At 30.3% G+C, this 11,267-nt stretch overlaps 1 long non-coding RNA gene across 1 annotated transcript; it reads right to left on the reverse strand.

The window, feature by feature from the left end:
- Positions 1-4,572: 4,572 nt before the first annotated feature.
- Positions 4,573-9,868, reverse strand: LOC124358735. Its single transcript, XR_006922060.1, has 3 exons — positions 9,621-9,868; positions 6,038-6,201; positions 4,573-5,153 (listed from the first exon to the last, which is right to left on the reverse strand). It is a non-coding gene; the product is annotated as an uncharacterized LOC124358735 (long non-coding RNA).
- Positions 9,869-11,267: the final 1,399 nt, after the last annotated feature.

The raw sequence follows: 11,267 nt of genomic DNA on the forward strand, positions 1-11,267 counted from the left end.
AACACCTGTTAAAGCATTTATGAATAACAGTTTTTCTTACTTGTCTAAACTAATGGTGCAATAAGTGGTACTGCTCATAATTACAGTTTAATTCTTAGTTTAAAACCATTTTCATGGATGTTATTACACAGTTATACACTGGATTAAGAATATTACTTTTAAAATAAAGTTATAACATAAAATGATACTGCTTTACTTCAGTATGTCACTTAATGCCAATACCTAGTTTCAGGCAGGACTTACAAATAATTATTGATTGCACTTAAACAACTGAAAACACATACTATATTACTTTTCTTCTTTATCTGGGCCAATATTACAATAAACTATATTGCTGACATTCATAGCTCTTTTCATCTCTTTCACTACTTCCACGAATAACCAACATGCACATAACTTTTTCAAATGTAAACACTAACCCTTAACTAAAGTTAAAGAGCATACGGTTTATTTAAGCATTATATTGAGTGTCACTGACGAGTTTCAGTTACAATTTGCGAATAAATATTAAATGCACTTAAATTGGTGTACCATTATATAATATTATTTATCTTAATTGTAACGACCCAAAGTAAAATATGTGATTTTGCTCACATTTACAATTCCATTCCTCTCTTTGACATATCCATGTACACCATTCAGAAGTAATCTGAATTTACAACATTATCATGATCTTTATAAGGTAAACTATGTTTGAACTTTTACCTTTATAAACTAAAATTATGCCATGAAGTTATACTGCTCACTTCAGAAATTCATTTGATACCACTGGTCAGTTTCAGGTAGTGTTTACAAATACATATTAAATGCACTTAAAACGTTGAAGCATTATACAATATTAATCATTTCAATTGTCAGGACCCAAAGTACAATATGTGATTATGCCCACATTTACAATTCCATTCCTCTCTTTGACGATTTCCATGTACACCATTCAGAAGTTATCTGAATATATAACATTAGTAGGACCTTCATAAGGTAAACAATGTTAAGACATTTTACCCTTATAAACTAAAGTTATGCCATGAAGTTATACTGCTCACTTTATAAATTAATGTAATACCACTGGTCAGTTCCAGATAGTGTTTACACATAAATATTAATTGCACTTCAAACGTTGAAGCATTATACAATATTAATTATTTTAATTGTCAGGACCCAAAGTACAATATGTGATTTTGCTCACGTTTACAATTCTATTCCTCTCTTTGACCATTTCCATGTACACCATTCAGAAGTAATCTGAATATATATCATTAGTAGGACCTTCATAAGGTAAACTATGTTTAAACTTTGACCTTTATAAACTAAAATTATGCCATGAAGTTATACTGCTCACTTTATAAATTAATGTAATACCACTGGTCAGTTTCAGGTAGTGTTTACAAATTAATATTAAATGCACTTAAAATGTTGAAGCATTATACGATAATAATTATTTTAATTGTCAGGACCCAAAGTACAATATGTGATTTTGCTCACATTTACAATTCCATTCCTCTCTTTGACCATTTCCATGTACACCATTCAGAAGTTATCTGAATATATAACATTAGTAGGACCTTCATAAGGTAAACTATGTTTAAACTTTTACCTTTATAAATTAAAATTATGTCATGAATTTATACTGCTCACTTCATAAATTCATGTAATACCATTGGCCAGTTTCAGGTAGTATTTACAAATAAATATAATTGCACTTCAAACGTTGAAGCATTATACAATATTAATTATGTTAATTGCAAGAACCCAAAATAAAATATGTGATTTTACTCATACAGGTATTTACAATTCCATTCCTCTCTTTGACAATTTTCATGTACATCATTCAGAAGTTATCTGAATATATAACATTAGTAGGACCTTCATAAGGTAAACAATGTTAAGACTCTTTACCCTTATAAACTAAAGTTATGCCATGAAGTGATAATGCTCACTTCTGAAATTCATTTGATACCACTGGTCAGTTCCAGATAGTGTTTACACATAAATATTAATTGCACTTCAAACGTTGAAGCATTATACAATATCAATTATCTTAATTGCAAGGACACAAAGTAAAATATGTGATATTGCTCACATTTACAATTCCATTCCTCTCTTTCCATGTACACCATTCAGTAGTAATCTGAATTTACAACATTATCAGGATTTTTATAAGGTAAACTATGTTTGAACTTTTACCTTTATAAACTAAAATTATTCCATGAATTTATACTGCTCACTTCAGACATTCATTTAATACCACTGATCAGTTTCAGGTAGTGTTTACAAATAAATATTAAGTGCACTTTAAACGTTGAAGCATTATACAATATCAATTATCTTAATTGCAAGGACACAAAGTAAAATATGTGATATTGCTCACATTTACAATTCCATTCCTCTCTTTCCATGTACACCATTCAGTAGTAATCTGAATTTACAACATTATCAGGATTTTTATAAGGTAAACTATGTTTGAACTTTTACCTTTATAAACTAAAATTATTCCATGAATTTATACTGCTCACTTCAGACATTCATTTAATACCACTGATCAGTTTCAGGTAGTGTTTACAAATAAATATTAATTGCACTTCAAACGTTGAAGCATTATACAATATCAATTATCTTAATTGCAAGAACCCAAAGTAAAATATGTGATTTTGCTCACATTTACAATTCCATTCCTCTCTTTGACTATTTTCATGTACACCATTCAGAAGTTATCTGAATATATAACATTAGTAGGACCTTCATAAGGTAAAGAATGTTAAGACTTTTTATCCTTATAAACTAAAGTTATGCCATGAAGTGATAATGCTCACTTCTGAAATTCATTTGATTCCACTGGTCAGTTTCAGGTAGTGTTTACACATAAATATTAATTGCACTTCAAATATTGAAGCATTATACAATATTAATTATTTTAATTGTCAGGACCCAAAGTACAATATGTGATTTTGCTCACGTTTACAATTCTATTCCTCTCTTTGACCATTTCCATGTACACCATTCAAAAGTAATCTGAATTTACAACATTATCAGGATTTTTATAAGGTAAACTAAGTTTGAACTTTTACCTTTACAAAGTCATTCCATGAAGCGATACTGCTCACTTCAGAAATTCATTTGATACCACTGGTCAGTTTCAGGTAGTGTTTACACATAAATATTAATTGCACTTCAAACGTTGAAGCATTATACAATATTATTTATCTTAATTTCAAGGACCCAAAGTAAGACATGTGATTTTGCTCACATTTACAATTCCATTCCTCTCTTTGACCATTTCCATGTACACCATTCAGAAGTAATCTGAATATATATCATTAGTAGGACCTTCATAAGGTAAACTATGTTTAAACTTTGACCTTTATAAACTAAAATTATGCCATGAAGTTATACTGCTCACTTTATAAATTAATGTAATACCACTGGTCAGTTTCAGGTAGTGTTTACAAATTAATATTACGATAAATGCACTTAAAATGTTGAAGCATTATACGATAATAATTATTTTAATTGTCAGGACCCAAAGTACAATATGTGATTTTGCTCACATTTACAATTCCATTCCTCTCTTTGACCATTTCCATGTATAACATTTAAAAGTAATCTGAATTTACAAAATTATCAGAATCTTTATAAGGTAAACTATGTTTGAACTTTTACCTTTACAAAGTCATTCCATGAAGTGATACTGCTCACTTCAGAAATTCATTTGATACCACTGGTCAGTTTCAGGTAGTGTTTACACATAAATATTAATTGCACTTCAAACGTTGAAGCATTATACAATATCATTTATCTTAATTGCAAGAACCCAAAGTAAAATATGTGATTTTGCTCACATTTACAATTCCATTCCTCTCTTTGACTATTTTCATGTACACCATTCAGAAGTTATCTGAATATATAACATTAGTAGGACCTTCATAAGGTAAAGAATGTTAAGACTTTTTATCCTTATAAACTAAAATTATGCCATGAAGTGATAATGCTCACTTCTGAAATTCATTTGATTCCACTGGTCAGTTTCAGGTAGTGTTTACACATAAATATTAATTGCACTTCAAACGTTGAAGCATTATACAATATCATTTATCTTAATTGCAAGAACCCAAAGTACAATATGTGATTTTGCTCACATTTACAATTCCATTCCTCTCTTTGACCATTTCCATGTACACCATTTAAAAGTAATCTGAATTTACAAAATTATCAGAATCTTTATAAGGTAAACTATGTTTGAACTTTTACCTTTACAAAGTCATTCCATGAAGCGATACTGCTCACTTCAGAAATTCATTTGATACCACTGGTCAGTTCCAGATAGTGTTTACACATAAATATTAATTGCACTTCAAACGTTGAAGCATTATACAATATTAATTATTTTAATTGTCAGGACCCAAAGTACAATATGTAATTTTGCTCACATTTACAATTCCATTCCTCTCTTTCTATGTACACCATTCAGTAGTAATCTGAATTTTTAACATTATCAGAATCTTTATAAGGTAAACTATGTTTGAACTTTTACCTTTATAAAGTCATGCCATGAAGCGATACTGCTCACTTCAGAAATTCATTTGATTCCACTGGTCAGTTTCAGGTAGTGTTTAAAAATATTATAAATGGACTTCTAAAGTTGAAGCCTTTTAAAACTGTCACTCATTTGACAAGAACAAAAACAAGACATGTTATTTGGTCTCATTTTAGGTTTTATTTATTTAATTGGCCTTATTATTGTCTAAATAAAATTATACATTGTTAACAAATGTAGTAAATTTTAAAACTAAAATCCTCTCTTTCTTATTGATTGTGGTTAATTGTGTAAGAAATAAATGTTATTTTCTTACTTCTCTATACTAAATATTTAATATGGAATACTGCTTAAATCTATGTTCTATTGATCTTTTTGATTAGAGGTAAAAGGACTGTTTACAGCAGTACGTTGATTATCTGAAACAATTGGTGCAAGATGGTTTTCTTATTATCAAATTAAATAGTACAATGAAAAATTCAACAAATATTAAAACAGTACAAATTTAACCTAATAGAAAAAGTTAAACATGTTTGTTTGCTTAGTTTTCTTGCCATGTTGATTGTGCACAGCTCTTTGCAGCATGCGTTCCTGCCGGCCCATCCACCCATACCCAGTTCACCTGTAACAAATATCAATCCTGTTGGTGGTGTAATACAGTATTCATTCAGAAAATTAGCTACTGGTGGCTTTTTCTATTTTAAATAAAACTCTAGCTGATGCTATAAAAATTTTTACATAATATTTTTATTGAATCGCCTTTGTAATATGATCAGCTCTTGATATCGGCCCATCTTAAATTAACAGGTTTCTAAAATGTTCTCTAAACAGCCTAAATGAAAAAAGGCAGTAAACTTTAAATCTATGGCTGTTCACCATTTTATAAATTTTTCCTGAATGTAAATAAAAAACACGAAATTTTATTTGTATTGACAATTTTACTATCTACAAATAGGTATATACATATGCTAATATATAAAAATAATATATACAGCAAATTTATTGCACAACGATGTTGGCATGAAAGAGTATTCCACAAAAACAGGAGTGACAATAAATCTTTGTGAAACAGCTAAAAGGTACACATTCACCAACCACACAATATATAAGAAGTACAATTTGTTTGCATTCCTAATACAAACCAGTTTGTCATCAGATAGTTTTAAAACAAGTTAGATGTCTAGACTGATGTACACATACTGGGCAGAAACCCCTTGCAGATGCAGAAAACAAATATAACATAACCCTTTGAAACATTACTGTATTGCTTATGAGGTTGATATTAAGATGTAACTGACAACCTCTTAGTACATACAAAAGCTTAGTTTAAATAGCTTTTTCCTTTCGTTATTTAATAGTAAATATGAATAATTTCAATACCAATCTGACAAGTTTTCATGTATCAAATTATACTATTTTATTCGATTAATTTTATAATTATTTATAGATTTTTCATTACATCTTTTCACAAAGTAAGCATAAAATAAGAGTAACATTAAGAAATACTCAGGAAATAATGAAGGAAGAATAGCTGATACAGCAAGAAGAATAGCTGCTAGCTTCCAGGTCACTGATTGAAGATCTCTGAAGATCTCCTTCACATGGAGGGACAACAGATGAGTAGTTTCAGGAAGTAAGTAAGGAACAGAAGGCAGCATCCCGGCAAGCTCCTGGGCAAAGAATTTATATAAATTTCGACCACAATATTCTCGCCAGTTCACACACTGTTCTCTAATCTAAATAATCAAATTAATGTTAACAACATGCAAGAGGTGGCACCCAAGGGCAAATTGCCGCATTTGTCAAAATCTAAAAGTATTATTATGATTAAACAGATAAGCAACTTGGGAACTCATTCTATCTTCTCATATATTTCTTCGTGATCCCTAATAAAACGTTATTGTCCCCTGCACCCAATTCGGCAAAATTTCCTGATGCAAACATTTAAAATTAGAGATACAATCACTCACTTACAATACATTCACACATTTTCCATATTGTACTTTTAATTTAATTTTTTTGTACAATCTTCTTTATTTATGCGCTTAAAAAGTACGTACAGAAGTTAGCTCACACGCGACATCCCGCGTAGTGTCAATTTTCCAGTAAATTCAGCAGTACTTTCATGTTTTAATTGACACATTGTTATTTACAGATAATTAAAGTAGTTTATTCTGAGACACAATGGGTCAAACAAATCACTCAGATTTTTTAGAAGATTTCCTATTGAAGAAAAATATAAAATCATATAACAGGAATTATGTTTTGATATAAATAATAGTCTTGTGAAGAATGTACAGCATTCCAATATAAAATTTTTACTTCATAATCACTGGTATAGCAAAAAACAAATACAATTTTATTAATTTAATATTTAAGAATTACTAAATATTTATTTCCTATGAATGAGTACAATGAGTCTGTATCGTTTCGTTCCCACGAGAATCTGCAATTACGCGACTCGCCGGAAGTTCACTATCTATGGAATTTCCGGTCCATGAGGCGTTTTAGAAGTGAACGCCCGAGCACGCTGTATTTAAAAAGAAAGCACTTTTAGATTGCCTATGATATCGATCTTTCCTCCTACGTATTTAACTATGGTTAATATTTTATAAAATATTGCACTTATTTAGTATTTTTTATAAAATTTTTAACAAATGCAATATCGGTCACATAATTCCTTCAACTCTTTAGTCTACAAGGTGTAGGCTAGATTGAACAAATTCTCATAAGTGTGTACTCCAATAATAAATTCGAGACACTTGAGGATGGTGTACATCTAAATAGTTAAACTTAATAAATTAATACTGGACCTAAGAAATAATTTTTAAGGTGGTTACTGAATCTCTACATCAAATAGTATTGTTTGTTTAAAATAATGTATAACTTGGGGTATGCTTATGTTAAAATGTATAGCCAAACTTCTTGTAGACCATCCTCCATTAGATGTGAAGACTACCTTAAAAACTATTTCTTTATATCAGGGCAACATGACAAAAAATGATAGTCACTTCAAAACGTACATTTATAGGCGCAGTAATGATGCACCAAGTGTTATTGTTTTACCCGTAATCCTTAGGGCTAAATCAAGCGTATCAAGGACCCTTTTTACAACCTCTGTGTGGTGTTGTTTGTGTTTGGAATGCAATTGGAAAAGAAATTTCTCACGGTGTCCTTTACAAAAATAAAATTGTATATACTATCTGTTGAGAAATATAAATAAAATTTATCTGAAACTAATTTCACCAAAACCCAATAAACATAGGCTACCAAAGTAACTAAAAAGCGTTACTCCAGGCCTCCAGTCTGTAACCTGAATATTAGTGTACCCACACATTTGTTAAAACAGTAAATAAAATTTGGTTTCAAAAAGCTATTGTAAAATTCTCCTACCAGCATAGTTTGAAGTAGGTAGATTTTGTGACAAATGAATTACGTATTAATAATTGCATACATGATCTATGTGATAACATCCTAAAAGTCATTCATAAGATAATTTTCAAAAACTTAACTGTAGGCTATATTTAAATAGTAGTTTACCAGATTACACAATATTTTGGTGTTATTTGAAAATACTAATTAAGTTATGGAGTATCGAAAATGTTAAATACGTTCTACACTAAACTGTAGTGTTCCATAATTGTTCTATTTATAGCAAATTCTTCAATTTATATATGACAAAAATTTGTTTCATGTTGTAACTGTTTTTCCTTTGCATTAATAACAATTGCGTTAATATCTCCGTAAAGAAATAAATAGGTAGACCTTTTACAATAACCCAAACAGGAAACCCCTTATTATTTTGATATCGTTACTTCAATGTATGTTTCCAATATCAAAAATTTCTCATTCCCTGTTCATAATTTTTAATCTTGATTTACAAATAGGCAACAGACTATGCTTAATATGTACAAGACAACATATTGGCAGATCAGATTGGTCAAGAAAAGGCCGACCACACGGTGTTATAAACAGGGCCCTAGGGCTTTTAAGTTGTTAAATTAAGTTTTATATACCTGAAAGAAGATGGTAGAAATTAATTCTTGAGATGTGGTGATAAACTTTTTGAAACATATCACAATGCGAAATGTCTGAAATTTTATCATCCTTTCAAATTATTCATCATAAATAACCAAATTTAAACAAGTTTAATACCTACTTAGAATTCATTGCAACCTTACACTGCAAATTCTTCTTGAATTACTTCAGTACTACTCATGACTTTTTATTAATGCTGAACATTTGCTAGGATTTTTATAAACAATACATTTTTGTAGTATGTCCAAAAATAACCAATCATTCCATTTAAACACAATCCAATAAAAACTGTATAATCTTATTTATTGATTTCTTTGGTTTTGATTGCTTTGTATTATTACAGAGAACAGGTATTTTAATTTGTAGATTGTGTTGACTTATCACTTATCTTTTTATAAAGGTTTTGAAAATGTGAAGTATTTATTTTTAAATGTTACAAGGAAAAGAAACTGTTATAAAATGCAATTTTCCTAAAAGTATCTATTAGACATAATAGTACTAAATATTAATAAAGCAATACTTTTCTAATAAGGTTTATTTTACTCAAAAATTAAACGGTGGTCATAAATAAATTTTTATACTGGCTGAAATGTTTCTAACATTCTTGTATATGCATATTTAAACCATACGGTATTTTAATATTAATTTTAATTAAACTAATGTAATTATTTATTTGTGCTCGTTATGAAACCTTTGGTTTTAAAAGGCCTCGTCCAAAAAATAAACCTTATTGAAAAAATTATTATTTTATTAAAATTTGGTACTATTTTTAATTTCTTTCCTCAATAGCTCCAAGAGTCTTCAATCTAAGACACATTTTTAAAACTACTAGTCCTTTTAACTTTAAAATATTAAATAACGAAAGAGTAAGTCAGACCACAATATGTTAAAATTTCATGTTATTGTACTGAAATTTGTTTACAAATCTATTAAGTATCTATAAATTGAGCTAGTACTAAGTTATATTGGGCTTGACATAAATTACTTTTACATTTATTAATTAAATGCATTTATCTTACTACACTAAGATAAAAATCAATAATTTACTTACCTTGAGATGATCGGACAACGCTGTAAGTACAAAGAAGCATTGAATCTCATGACCCCACTGTGAAATTTAGTTGAACGTTTTCCATGTCGTCGGGTAAGATCGCCAGACCACAGGCAGGTTAAAGTGAACAGCGATGAACCAAAACAAGCCCCACCCAACCGTGGTGTGTAACCGCGCTAATAACTGCAACCCAACTATCACAACACGATCGCGCTTGGGCTCAACGACTAACTGTGACTGGTGACTGCTCAAAGCTAACGCCAGCTGTCACCTCACTAAACCTGCGCGTGCCCTACTGCGCGTTTGAAAAGATATCCTCCATTTCTCTCTCAGTCTCTTTAACTCCGAGATAAGATGATTTCTTGTCTCTCCAGTCAATCTGTGGGCTTAAATGAAACTCATTGTTAATTATTTGTAATAACTGTTGTAATTATGTATTAAATCTGTAAAAAATACATGTTATACCTTTATTAGCTTAATATGACTACAAAGTATTTATTTAAGTATGATTATTGCCTGTGGTAAAACACAATTTTGTGTGGTTATTGTCATATGAAATCTGACTCATCGCATATCTTACTACACAAATTGTAGATTCACAGCAACATATTTCACAGCATTTAAAATAACCACACCGTTCATAGCCTTAATTAATTATGTCTTGATATCATCAAAGGTAATTTAAGAATAATCAGGCTTTCCTTAAAAACTCATTTCATCTGTTTTATTGATAATAAAATATAACTTGAGTATAAAACCTGTCAGGGAGTTGTATACTACGCAGTGGCGGATTATGACCTTAGCGGCCCCTAGGCACATGTTAACTTGCGGCCCCCTACCTAAAAAAACAGAACTACACAAAATAAAAAAAGGTTGGGACTTACAATCAAAACTAAGTTAGTGGCTTTGTACACTTTATAATATTCAAATCATATTAGTGACATTATACATTGATTACGTGAATAGTTTTATGTTTTATATTTCCTTACAAATCAACTTTTCTAGCTTTTAATGCAGCAAACTCGTCTACAATATCATCAAAATTTAGTTCATTCAACAGTTCAGCATTTGCAGAAAACCCAACTAGGCTGGACAGCCTGGTGTCAGTGGTTGAGTTGCGTAGGTAATTCTTCACACGTTTGAGAATGCTGAATGACCGTTCTCCCGATGCATTTGAAGACACCATGCATAATAAGATTTTTAGTGCAGTATCAATGTTTGTTGTCAGTTGTTTCTCCCTGATAAAGTTTAAATAGTAGGCAGGTAAATGATGTTTTTGCGTTTTCTTCTATACCTTCAGCTTCTTCCACAAACGCTTTAAAATGGATCAGTTCTTCACCAAGTTCAGATGTGAGATCCGAGGAATATTTATACACCAAACCACACGCTTTTTGACAAATTTCTTCATCATTTAGTTTGTCCATGTTACACAAAACACCCAAAACCTCAAAATAAATTTTTGACCTGCTGTCTAATTCCTGGGTTATATTGTCAATAACAATATAATATGTATTTACAATCATGTTTTGTCTTCCATCAAAGGAGGAAAATCTTTTTTATTTTTGGGGTTTGCGGCCCCTTTAGACCTGCGGCCCCTAGGCAGTTGCCTATCGTGCCTAATGGGAAAATCCGCCACTGATACTACGT

Source organism: Homalodisca vitripennis, chromosome 3 (assembly GCF_021130785.1).
Source record: "Homalodisca vitripennis isolate AUS2020 chromosome 3, UT_GWSS_2.1, whole genome shotgun sequence".
Lineage (NCBI taxonomy): Eukaryota > Metazoa > Arthropoda > Insecta > Hemiptera > Cicadellidae > Homalodisca > Homalodisca vitripennis.